The sequence below is a fragment of the Pogoniulus pusillus genome, chromosome 35 (genome assembly GCF_015220805.1).
Source record: "Pogoniulus pusillus isolate bPogPus1 chromosome 35, bPogPus1.pri, whole genome shotgun sequence".
Lineage (NCBI taxonomy): Eukaryota > Metazoa > Chordata > Aves > Piciformes > Lybiidae > Pogoniulus > Pogoniulus pusillus.
In genome coordinates, this window is record NC_087298.1 from 651,943 (window position 1) to 661,682 (window position 9,740).

The 9,740-nt window shown below is 61.0% G+C and overlaps 1 protein-coding gene across 3 annotated transcripts in view; it reads right to left on the reverse strand.

Moving 5' to 3' along the window:
- The window catches only part of EXD3 (exonuclease 3'-5' domain containing 3), a 336,064-nt gene extending 326,472 nt beyond the window's left edge, over nt 1-9,592 (reverse strand). For all 3 annotated transcript variants that reach the window (XM_064171098.1, XM_064171097.1, XM_064171096.1), the window contains exon 1: nt 9,513-9,592. The gene's annotated coding sequence lies outside the window, so the exon portion shown is untranslated. The remainder of the gene's footprint in view (nt 1-9,512) is intronic.
- Between the last annotated feature and the right edge of the window lie 148 nt (nt 9,593-9,740).

The window sequence follows — 9,740 nt, forward strand, 5'->3', positions numbered from 1 at the left end:
GAGAAGGGCTGGGAGTGGCAGGCTGAGGGACAATGGCTTTGAGCTGGGAGAGGGGAGAGTGAGAGTGGAGAAGAGGAAGAGATTGCTGAGAGGGTGGGGAGAGCCTGGCACAGGCTGCCCAGGGAGGCTGTGGCTGCCCCTGCCTGGAGGTGTTGAAGTCCAGGCTGGATGAGGCCTTGAGGAGCTGTGCTGGTGGGAGGTGACCCTGCCCATGGCAAGGCTGGCACTGGATGATCCTGAAGCTCTCTTCCATCCCAACCCATTCTGTGCTCTCTGACAAAGCCAAGCCCACTTCCTTCAGCTGCAGCTGGAGATCTCAGTCCCCCAAGCTCACAGGCAGTCATTTAACCTCCCCATGTGGAGCAGGTTCCCACAGAGAGCATTTCCCAAGCAGCTCAAGGTCCCCCCTGTGCTTTCTCACAGTTTCAGACACTCCTCACAGCACTGCTGTGTTCCTGCAGCTTTCCTTCTGACACAAAATCTCCTTCCCTGGGGAGGCTCAGGCAGAGTTTGACATGAAGAGGTTCAGCAGTGGACAGGGGGTGCAGGCTGCCTTGAGAAAGGGACTTGTATGAGCACAGAACCCAAAGTGCCTCCTGAAGCACAGAGCACTGCAGCACAGGATGGAAATGTGGGGAAAGGAGAGCAAAACCTGAGCTGCACAGCTCCATGCTCAGCATCCTGCTGTTTGAGGCCAAGATGAGCCACAGCAAGAATAAACCCCACAGCAGGGGCAGAAACAGTCTTACCCAGAAAGGAGCAGCCTAAATTGTCTCCTCTCCCTTTATTCTGCCCTGGTGAAGCCACCTCTGAGCACTGGGCCCAGCTCTGGGCTCCCCAGTCCAACACAGACAGGGAACTGCTGGAGAGAGTCCAGCAAGGGCCTGGAGCAGCTCTGTGAGAGCAAAGGCTGAGAGCCCTGGGGCTGAGAGCCTGCAGAAGAGCAGCCCCAGAGGGGAGCCTGGAGCAAGCTGCTCAGAGAGGTTGTGGAGTCTCCTGCTCTGGAGAGCTTCCAACCCCCCCGGGCAAGCTGCTGTGGGTGTCCTGCTGGAGCAGGGGGTCAGACTGGCTGATCTCCAGAGGTCCCTCCCTGTGCTGAGGTTCTGTGACAGCAGCCACACATTTAGACCCAACATGAAGTGGGAGCAAAGCCTGGAGGGAGCTGGAGGTGCAGTGAAGAGCAGTGTATTGAAATGCAGGAGGTGCACCTGGAGCCCTTCTGCTCCAGCCTGGCACCACAGACCAGCAGCCACAGTGACACTGAGCTGAGCAGCACTCAGCAGGTGCCCAGCAGCCAGGTCTCAGCTGCACTGGCACAGATCTGCAGCTGTGCTCTCACAGCCTCAGTGAAGCCCTGAGCAGAGCCTCTGGCTCTACAGAACACTGTCAAAAGGAGGCTCTGAAGCCCTTATTTATTTCAGCCAGCAGCAGCCAGCAGGTGAGGTCTGTAGGACCCACAGCTCCAGCTCTGCAGCAGGACACCAACAGCTCCACAGCTCAGAGGTGTCTCAGATGGGTCTCAGTGCTGGTGTCTGCAGCAGCAGTTAGACACTGATGTCTTTTCTTACCTCCCCCACTCCTTACAGATGCTGCTTCTCCATCAGCCACTTCATCCTCCTCTGAGATCCACACTGGTGCAGCTGTGCAGGGAGCACACAACTACACCACTGGGACACACTGGGCAGAGGAGCAGCACTCACCTGGGGGCTTTGGGGGATCAGGGTTTTAGCTGCTCTGGTCTCATCAGGCTCCCAACCACTTCTCCTTCCTTTAACTACAACACAGAGTCGTGGAATGGCTTAGGCTGGGAGTGAGCTCAGACATCATCTACTTCAACCCCCCTGCCATGGGCAGGGATTTGTCTGCTCAAGGTCTCATCCAACCAGGCCTGTGCCAGACTCTCACCACCCTCACACTGCAGAACTTCTGCCTCAGCTCCAAACCATTCCCCTTGGCCTGGCTCAGACATCCTCAGCTAAAGTCTCTCTGCAGCCTTCCTGCAGGATCCCTTCAGGCTCTGGCAGCAGCTCTGAGGTGCCCCTGGAGCCTTCTCCTCCCCAGGCTGCACCCCCCCAGCTCCCTCAGCCTGTGCTCACAGCAGAGCTGCTGCAGCCCTGGCAGCATCTTTGTGGCCTCCTCTGGCCTCACTCCACAGCTCTGTGTCCTGCTACTGCTGGGGACAGCAGAGCTGGAGGCAGGACTGGAGGTGAGGTCTGAGCAGAGCAGAGCCAAGGGGCACAATCCCCTCTCCTGCCCCCTGCCCACACTGCTCTGGCTGCAGCCAGCACTCAGCTGCCTTGGGGCTGCTCACCTACTGCTTGCACAAGTCCCTGCAGTGAGGATTATTCTCTAGGAACCAGTAGCACAGAGATGTCTTTTCCTCCACAAAGCTGCTGCAGATGTGATCAGTTGTCTCACCCTCAAGCAGGTCTGGCTCTACCTGGAGCCAGAATCAAGCACCATGCCCAGAGGACCCTCCCCAGGAGGTGCCAAAGCTGAGAGCAGCAGATGTGAATGATGGAGGCAGGGGGGGGCTTGCTTGACTGTTATCTGCAGACCAGAGAGGATCCCCGGCCCCAGAGCAGCCAGCAGGGAGGCAGCACTGCTGGGAAAGGACAGCCCCATCCTGAACTCAGACTGCTGGCAGGACTCTCGCCTGGCAGGCTGCTTGGCCAGGGTGCAGCACCGACCTCTGTGCAGATGCACTGCGGCAGCCAGACCTCGGTCCCCTGGGGAGACGCCTCCAGGCGGCTCTGCTGCCAGGCGGCTCGCTGGAGCTCCTCCCCAGCCCTCCCACACCTCACACTCCTTCCATTCCTCCTCACCAGCTTTCGCCAGACGTTGTCACTGCCATCTGCCACACTGCCCTTAACCAGGCCGGTGCAGCTCAGAGCTGAAGCCTGGACACCACCCTGTGCCCACCGCCCTGTGTGCCCACCTCCTGTGTGCCCACCTCCTGTGTGCCCAGCTGGAGCTCCTCCCTGAGGGCAGGTCTGCTCCTTTGCTGCTGCTCAGCCCCTCTGTGCCCATCCCCCCCTTTGTGCCCATCCCCCCCTCTGTGCCCGTGGATACAACAGGAGGCTCTCACAGCACAGAATGGTCTGGGCTGGAAGGGAGCTCCAACGCTCAGCCAGTCCAAGCCCTGCACCCAGCAGGGACATCCTCCACCAGAGCAGGTTGCCCACAGCCCTGTCCAGCCTCACCTTGAGTATCTCCAGGATGGGCCTTGGCTACCTCCCTGAGCAACCTGCTGCAGTGCTGCAGCAGCCTCCTGGTGCAGAACTTGTTCCTCACATCCAGTCTCAACCTGCTCTGCTCTAGTTCAAAGTCATTGCCTCTGGTCCTGGCCCTGCAGGCCTTTGCACAGAGTCTCTCTGCAGCCTTCTTGTAGTCCCCTTCAGGTACTGGAAGGTAATTATTAGGTCTCCCCACAGCCTTCTCTCCCCCAGGCTGAACAACCTCAGCTCCCTCAGGCTGTCTTTGTAGCAGAGCTTCTCCAGCCCCCTGAGCATTTTGGTGGACCTCCTCTGGACTCTCTCCAGCAGTTCCATGTCCTTGCTGTGTTGAGGGTTCCAGAGCTGGGCACAGTACCTGCAGGGAGGCTGTAGCCAGGTGGGGTTGGGCTCTTCTCCCAGGCAACCACCAACAGAACAGGGGACACAGCCTCAAGTTGTGCCAGGGCAGGTTCAGGCTGGATGTTAGGAGGAAGCTGTTGGCAGAGAGAGTGATTGGCATTGGAATGGGCTGCCCAGGGAGGTGGTGGAGTCACTGTGGGTGGAGGTGTTGAAGCCAAGCCTGGCTGGGGCACTTAGTGCCATGGTCTGGTTGACTGCATAGGGCTGGGTGCTAGGTTGGGCTGGAGGAGCTTGGAGCTCTCTTCCAACCTGGCTGATTCTATGATTCTCCCCAGAGCAGAGGGGCAGGATCTCCTCTCCCCATCTCTGGCCATGTTGCTTTGGATGCAGCCCAGGCTGCCCTTGGCTTTTTGGGCTGCAAGCTCACACTGCCTGCTAAGAACTTATACCTAACACCCAATCTGAATCTCCTCTCTTCTCATTTCAAACCATGGGGCAAAGCTGGAGGTGGGGAGAGTGAGGCTGGAGGTGAGGAGGAAGCTCAGCACCATGAGAGTGGTGAGAGGCTGGACTGGGTTGCCCAGGGAGGTGGTTGAGGCCCCATGGCTGGAGGTGTTTGAGGCCAGGCTGGCTGAGGCTGTGTGCAGCCTGCTCTAGGGTAGGGTGTCCCTGGGCATGGCAGGGGGATGGAACTGGCTGCTCCTTGTGGTCCCTTCCAGCCCTGACTGGCACTCCCAGTCCTTGTCAGCAGTCCCTCTGCAGCCTTCCTGCAGCCCCTTCAGGCACTGCAAGGCTGCTCTAAGGCCTGCCTGGAGCCTTCTCTTCTCCAGGCTGAACAACTCCCTCAGCCTGACCTCGCAGCAGGTCTCCAGCCCCCTGAGCACCAAACATCCCCAGAGCTGGAGCAAGTGAGAAGCCTTTTCCCTTTCTAGGCACTGGCACACTGCAGAAAGGCAGGGATCAGCTCTGGAGCCCAGCTGGTACATTTTGCTTCAGAAGAGCAACACTTAACTGCAGGGAAATGCCTGCCAAAGTGGTGCTTTAGGTGGCCCTGAGGTGCCCTGTGCCCCTCAGCTCCTCTCCTCTCAGGCTTCACACAGCAACAGATCACTTAATGCAAGCATTACTGCCTGTCTGTGGCTGGCAGCAGGGAAGGGCACAGCTCTGCTCCTCTTGCCAGCCATGCATGGGCACCTCTGCCCCTCCACTAAGCTCTGAGCTGCCACATCCCAGAGCTTCCCTGCAGAGCTGACAACACTTCACAGGCACTGCTCCCTCCTGCTCTTTCCTCTCTCCAAGCTGCCTTTGGAGTGCTCCAGAACCCCTCTTGGTTTAGCTCTGCCAGCTGCTGTTTGCCATTTGCCATGGCAGGCACTAAGGACCAACCCTACCTTGTGTGACTGCACCAGAAGCCCTGGGAGGTGCTGCAGCTCAGGTGCCTCAGAGTTCTGCAGGTGCCTCTGTGGGTCCCACAGTTTGGCCTGATGAGGCTTCATACAGTCATGGAACTGTTTGGGCTGGCAAATCTCTGCAAGATCATCCAGTCCAAGCACCACCATGGCCTCTAAACCCTGTCCCCAGGTGCCATGGCCACAGGTTTCTTCAACACCTCCAGGCATGGGGACTCCAGCACCTCCCTGGGCAGCCTGTGCCAGTCCCTGACCACTCTTGCAGCATTTTTTTTCCTCATCTCCAACCCAGTTGTGCCTCCCTTGGCACAATTTCAGGCCATTTCCTCTCCTGCCATCAGCAGCAGCACATTTAACTCCCCCAGAAAGAGACCTGGGCAAAGTCTGCTCACTGCTAAGCTCTGAGCACCAACAGAGGCATGCAGGGAAGCATTATGGCTCCTGGCAGACACCATCACTGCCTTGACCTCTCCACACAGGTCTGCTGAGGGATCAGTTACATTCCAGAACATGCAGAGCTGCTGCCAGAGCCTGGAGGGATCCTGCAGGAAGGCTGCAGAGAGACTTTAGCTGAGGGTGTCTGAACCAGGCCAAGGGGGAATGGTTTGGAGCTGAGGCACAGCAGGGTTAGAGTGGAGCTGAGGAAGAAGTTCCTGAGTGTGAGGGTGGTGAGGCTCTGGCATAGGTTGCCCTGGAGGTGCTGAAGGCCAGGCTGGATGAGGCCTTGAGCAACCCAGAGGTGTCCCTGCCCATGGCAGGGAGGTTGAAGATGACCTCTGAGGTCCCCTCCAACCTGAGCCCCTCTGACCTCCTGGTTCTACTCCAGCTGCTGAGGTCTGATTCTTGTCACTCTGATGCTTGTGTGTGCAGTGAGAAAACCCAGGGGAGCAGCAGTGCTGCCTGCTGGTGACACTGCCAAAAGCTGACTCCCAGCCCTGGGCAGGGCACAAGCCCCCAGAGCACAGCACAGTGCACTCTGCTGGGCCAGAGGCACTTTCCTCACTCAGAGAAGCAGAGGGAGGTTTATTTCTTTAGTGCCATGCCAAGGCCCTGGCTGCAGTGCTCCTCTCACACCCTGCCATGAAGCCAAAGCCCTTGACAAGAACCTGGCAAGATAAAAAAGGTGCCAGCATAGAAGTGCCAGCCTGGAAGCTGTGCCCTGCTGAGGGTGAAATAAAACAACTGCTGGGACCTTGCTGGAAATCCCTTCCTGACCTCAGCCCTGGGCCAGGCTGCAAGCACACAGGGCAGACACACACAGGGAGTGGGCTCTCTGAGCCCCCACTTGCCCAGCTCTGCTGCCTGGCCAGGCCCTGATGATTCAAACAACAGTGCCTCCAGAAACACACTGCCTTGCTCTGGCTCCCCTCTGCCTGTGAGCCCCTCGGAGCAGAGCTTCACCCAAAAGCAGAAGATGGCTCAGACCTCTCTCAACGTGGCAGTGCAGCCCTCTGAGCAAAATAAACTGCTGCCACTCCTGCAGCCAAGAGCAGTGCCAGGAGGGGACTCACTGATGCCCCCCAGGCACCCAGCAGGCCCTCAGCAGCAAGCTGCCCCAGCCTTGAGCCCACACTCCCAGCTGCTACTGCTGCAGCCTGGGGGCTGCAAGCCATGAGCAGGCCCTTGGCCTCTGCTGGAGCTGCTCCTGTGAGTGAGCTCCAGCACTGCTGGGCAATGCTGTCCCACTGGCAGCAGTCTGTGCCCTCTGACTGGCAGCAGCCCTGCCCTCTGACTGGCAGCAGCCTGTGCCCCCTGACTGGCAGCAGTCTGTGCCCTCTGACTGGCAGCAGCCCGTGCCCCCTGACTGGCAGCAGTCTGTGCCCCCTGACTGGCAGCAGCCTGTGCCCTCTGACTGGCAGCAGTCTGTGCCCTCTGACTGGCAGCAGCCCGTGCCCCCTGACTGGCAGCAGCCCGTGCCCCCTGACTGGCAGCAGTCTGTGCCCTCTGACTGGCAGCAGCCCTGCCCTCTGACTGGCAGCAGCCCGTGCCCCCTGACTGGCAGCAGCCTGTGCCCTCTGACTGGCAGCAGCCCGTGCCCCCTGACTGGCAGTTCCTGGCTCTCAGGATGCCTTTGCTGGAAGGGCTGCCAGCATCCAGCTCCCAGGCACTTCCCCACGGGCAGTGCAGCTGAGTCACTGCTCAGCCCTCCCCTCTGGACGTGCCTGCCCACACTGAGCTCGTTCAGCCTGCTCACAGCTTCTCTCCCAGGCCCACAGCATTCCTGTGGCCTCCTCTGAACTCTGCACCATCTTCAGGGCTCACTTGAGAGCTGCTGCAGCTGGAGATGCTGTCCCCAGACACAGGCTGTGTTCTGCCACCACCACATGCACACAGTCAGACTGGGCTGGAAGGGAGCTCCAAAGCTCAGCCAGTCCAACCCCTGCACCCAGCAGGGACATCCTCCACCAGAGCAGGCTGCCCACAGCCCTGTCCAGCCTCACCTTGAGTACCTCCAGGGATGGGCCTCAACCTCCCTGGGCAAGCTGCTGCAGTGCTCCAGCAGCCTCCTGGTGCAGAACTTGTTCCTCACATCCAACCTCAATCTGCTCTGCTCTCATTCCAAACCATTGTCCCTCAGCCTGCCACTCCCAGCCCTTCTCCACAGTCCCTGCCCAGCTCTCCTGCAGCCCCTTCAGGCACTGGAAGCTGCTCTCAGCTCTCCCTGCAGCCTTCTCTTCTGCAGGCTGCACAGCCCCAACTCTTCCAGCCTCTCCCCACAGCAGAGCTTCTCCAGCCCTCTGAGCATCTTGGTGGCCTCCTCTGGACCTGCTCCAAGAGTTCCATGTCCTTCTTCCATGATCACTTCAAGTGGATTCTCTTCAGAGAGAAAAAAAGCAGCAACCCTAGAACCACAGAATGCTCTGGGCTGGCAGGGACCTTCCAGATCAGCCAGTGCCAACCCCTGCCATGGGCAGGGACACCTCCCACCAGCACAGCTTGCTCAAGGCCTCATCCAAACTGGACTTCAACACCTTCAGGGAGGTTGTGGAGCACAGAAGCACCCAACGTGATCAAAGATCACATTGGGTGCTTCTGTGCTCCACAACCTCCCTGGGCAACCTGTGCCAGTGTCTCAGCACCCTGAACCTGTGCCAGTCTCTCCCCACCCTCACTCTCAACACTTTCTCCCTCCTCTCCACTCTCACTCTCCCCTCTCCCAGCTCAAAGCCATTGTCCCTCAGCCTGCCACTCCCAGCCCTTCTCCAAAGTCCCTCCCCAGCCTCAACCAACTCTTGCCACAGGACTGAAGCTGAGCTGCCAGCCCTGCTGCCACCCTCCCCTGCCTGCCTGCCCATGGCAGGAAGCTGCTGTGGTTTCCAGACCTCACTTGGTCATTCTCACTGCATTAACATCCTTCACCCACTGCACCATCAGGGAAGGAGGCCACAGCAGGAACAGCTCAGCCCTGATCACCTCACCTGTCACCAGAGAGCCTTAGCAGCAAAGGTTAAGACCTCCTTGTGCATGACTCGGTGCAGCAGCAGTGCTCAGTGGAGCTGACCAATTCCTGTCTCAGAGAAGGATCAAGATGCAGGAGCTGCTCCTGAGGCCACTCAAACTCTGCCCTGCAGCTCACCGGAGCAGTCAGGAGGCACCAGAGCCAAACTCCTCGGGGCATTTACAGCAGCTGACTCTGCAATCCCCTCTCAAGAGGGCCCCCCTGTGGGGCGATCTCACGTCCAAGGTGTGTGTTCAGCTGCTGCCTCCAGGCCCTCCCCAGAGGAGCATCCCCGGAGCTTCAGCTGCTCACCTCTCGCTCCTGCGATCAGCACGTTTCACGAACCTGCTCTGCCGCCCCAAGCCCAGGACACCTCCGGGCACCTTGCGGCGCCTCCCGTCCCCCTCGCTCCCCGTTCCCCAAAGCGCCTGAAGGCGGCGGCAGGAGCTCCGCGCCCGGCTGCAGACGGAGGCGTCTCAGTGCCGACCCCTCCGCGGCGGCTCCGCGGTCGGACTGGATGACCTCCGAGGGCTCTTCCAGCCGCACGGTCGCTGCGGTTCTGCGCCAACACAGCGCCGCTGCCGCCAGCTCCTCTGGCTCCCACCGGCAGCCTGCCGCTAGCCCGCCCCGCTCCCCCGGCAGCCACCCGCCCAGGCGCCGCGGCCGGGCGCAGGCTGCGCACGGAGGCACTGCTGAGGCGGCGGCAGCGGCGCTCGCTGAGCTCCCTGCCCGCACAGCGCAGCGCTGCTCCGCCGCCGCCTCGCTCGGGGACGCCTCAGGGCAGGCCGCGCCGCTACGGCCACCTGCAGGCGGCTCCCGGTGCCTCAGCAGGGCTGCCGTACCCCCGCACACGGCTCTGCGGAGAGGCCGAAGGCTGCTTCGTGGCTTTATTTAGGCTGCGAAGAGCCTACCCCCGGAGCGGCATCGCCGCCACCCCCCGCTCCCCTCGGGCTAGGCCGCGACAGGCCCCTGGGCACAGAGCCGGCTGCGCGGGGAGCCAGGCGCGGCGGCGGAGCCTCGGCAGGGCTCTGCGCCTCGGCCAGGCCCGGCCCGGAGCTGCCCGGAGCGGCGCCGGCTGCGGCCACTCACCTGGCACCGGCCCGGAAGCGGCGGGGCCGGCGCGGTCCGTCGCTGAAAGCCTTCCCCGCCGCGCCCCGGCCCCGCTCCCGGGCAGGTGCTCTGCCGCGCAGCGCCGGCAGGGGGCGCTGTCCCCGCGGCAGGGGCGCGGGCCGCAGGCCGTTACCGTATTGACGGGAGCGCGGCGGCGGTGCCTGTGCGTGCCGTATGTGCGGCAGTCAGCGCGCAGCGCCATTTGGC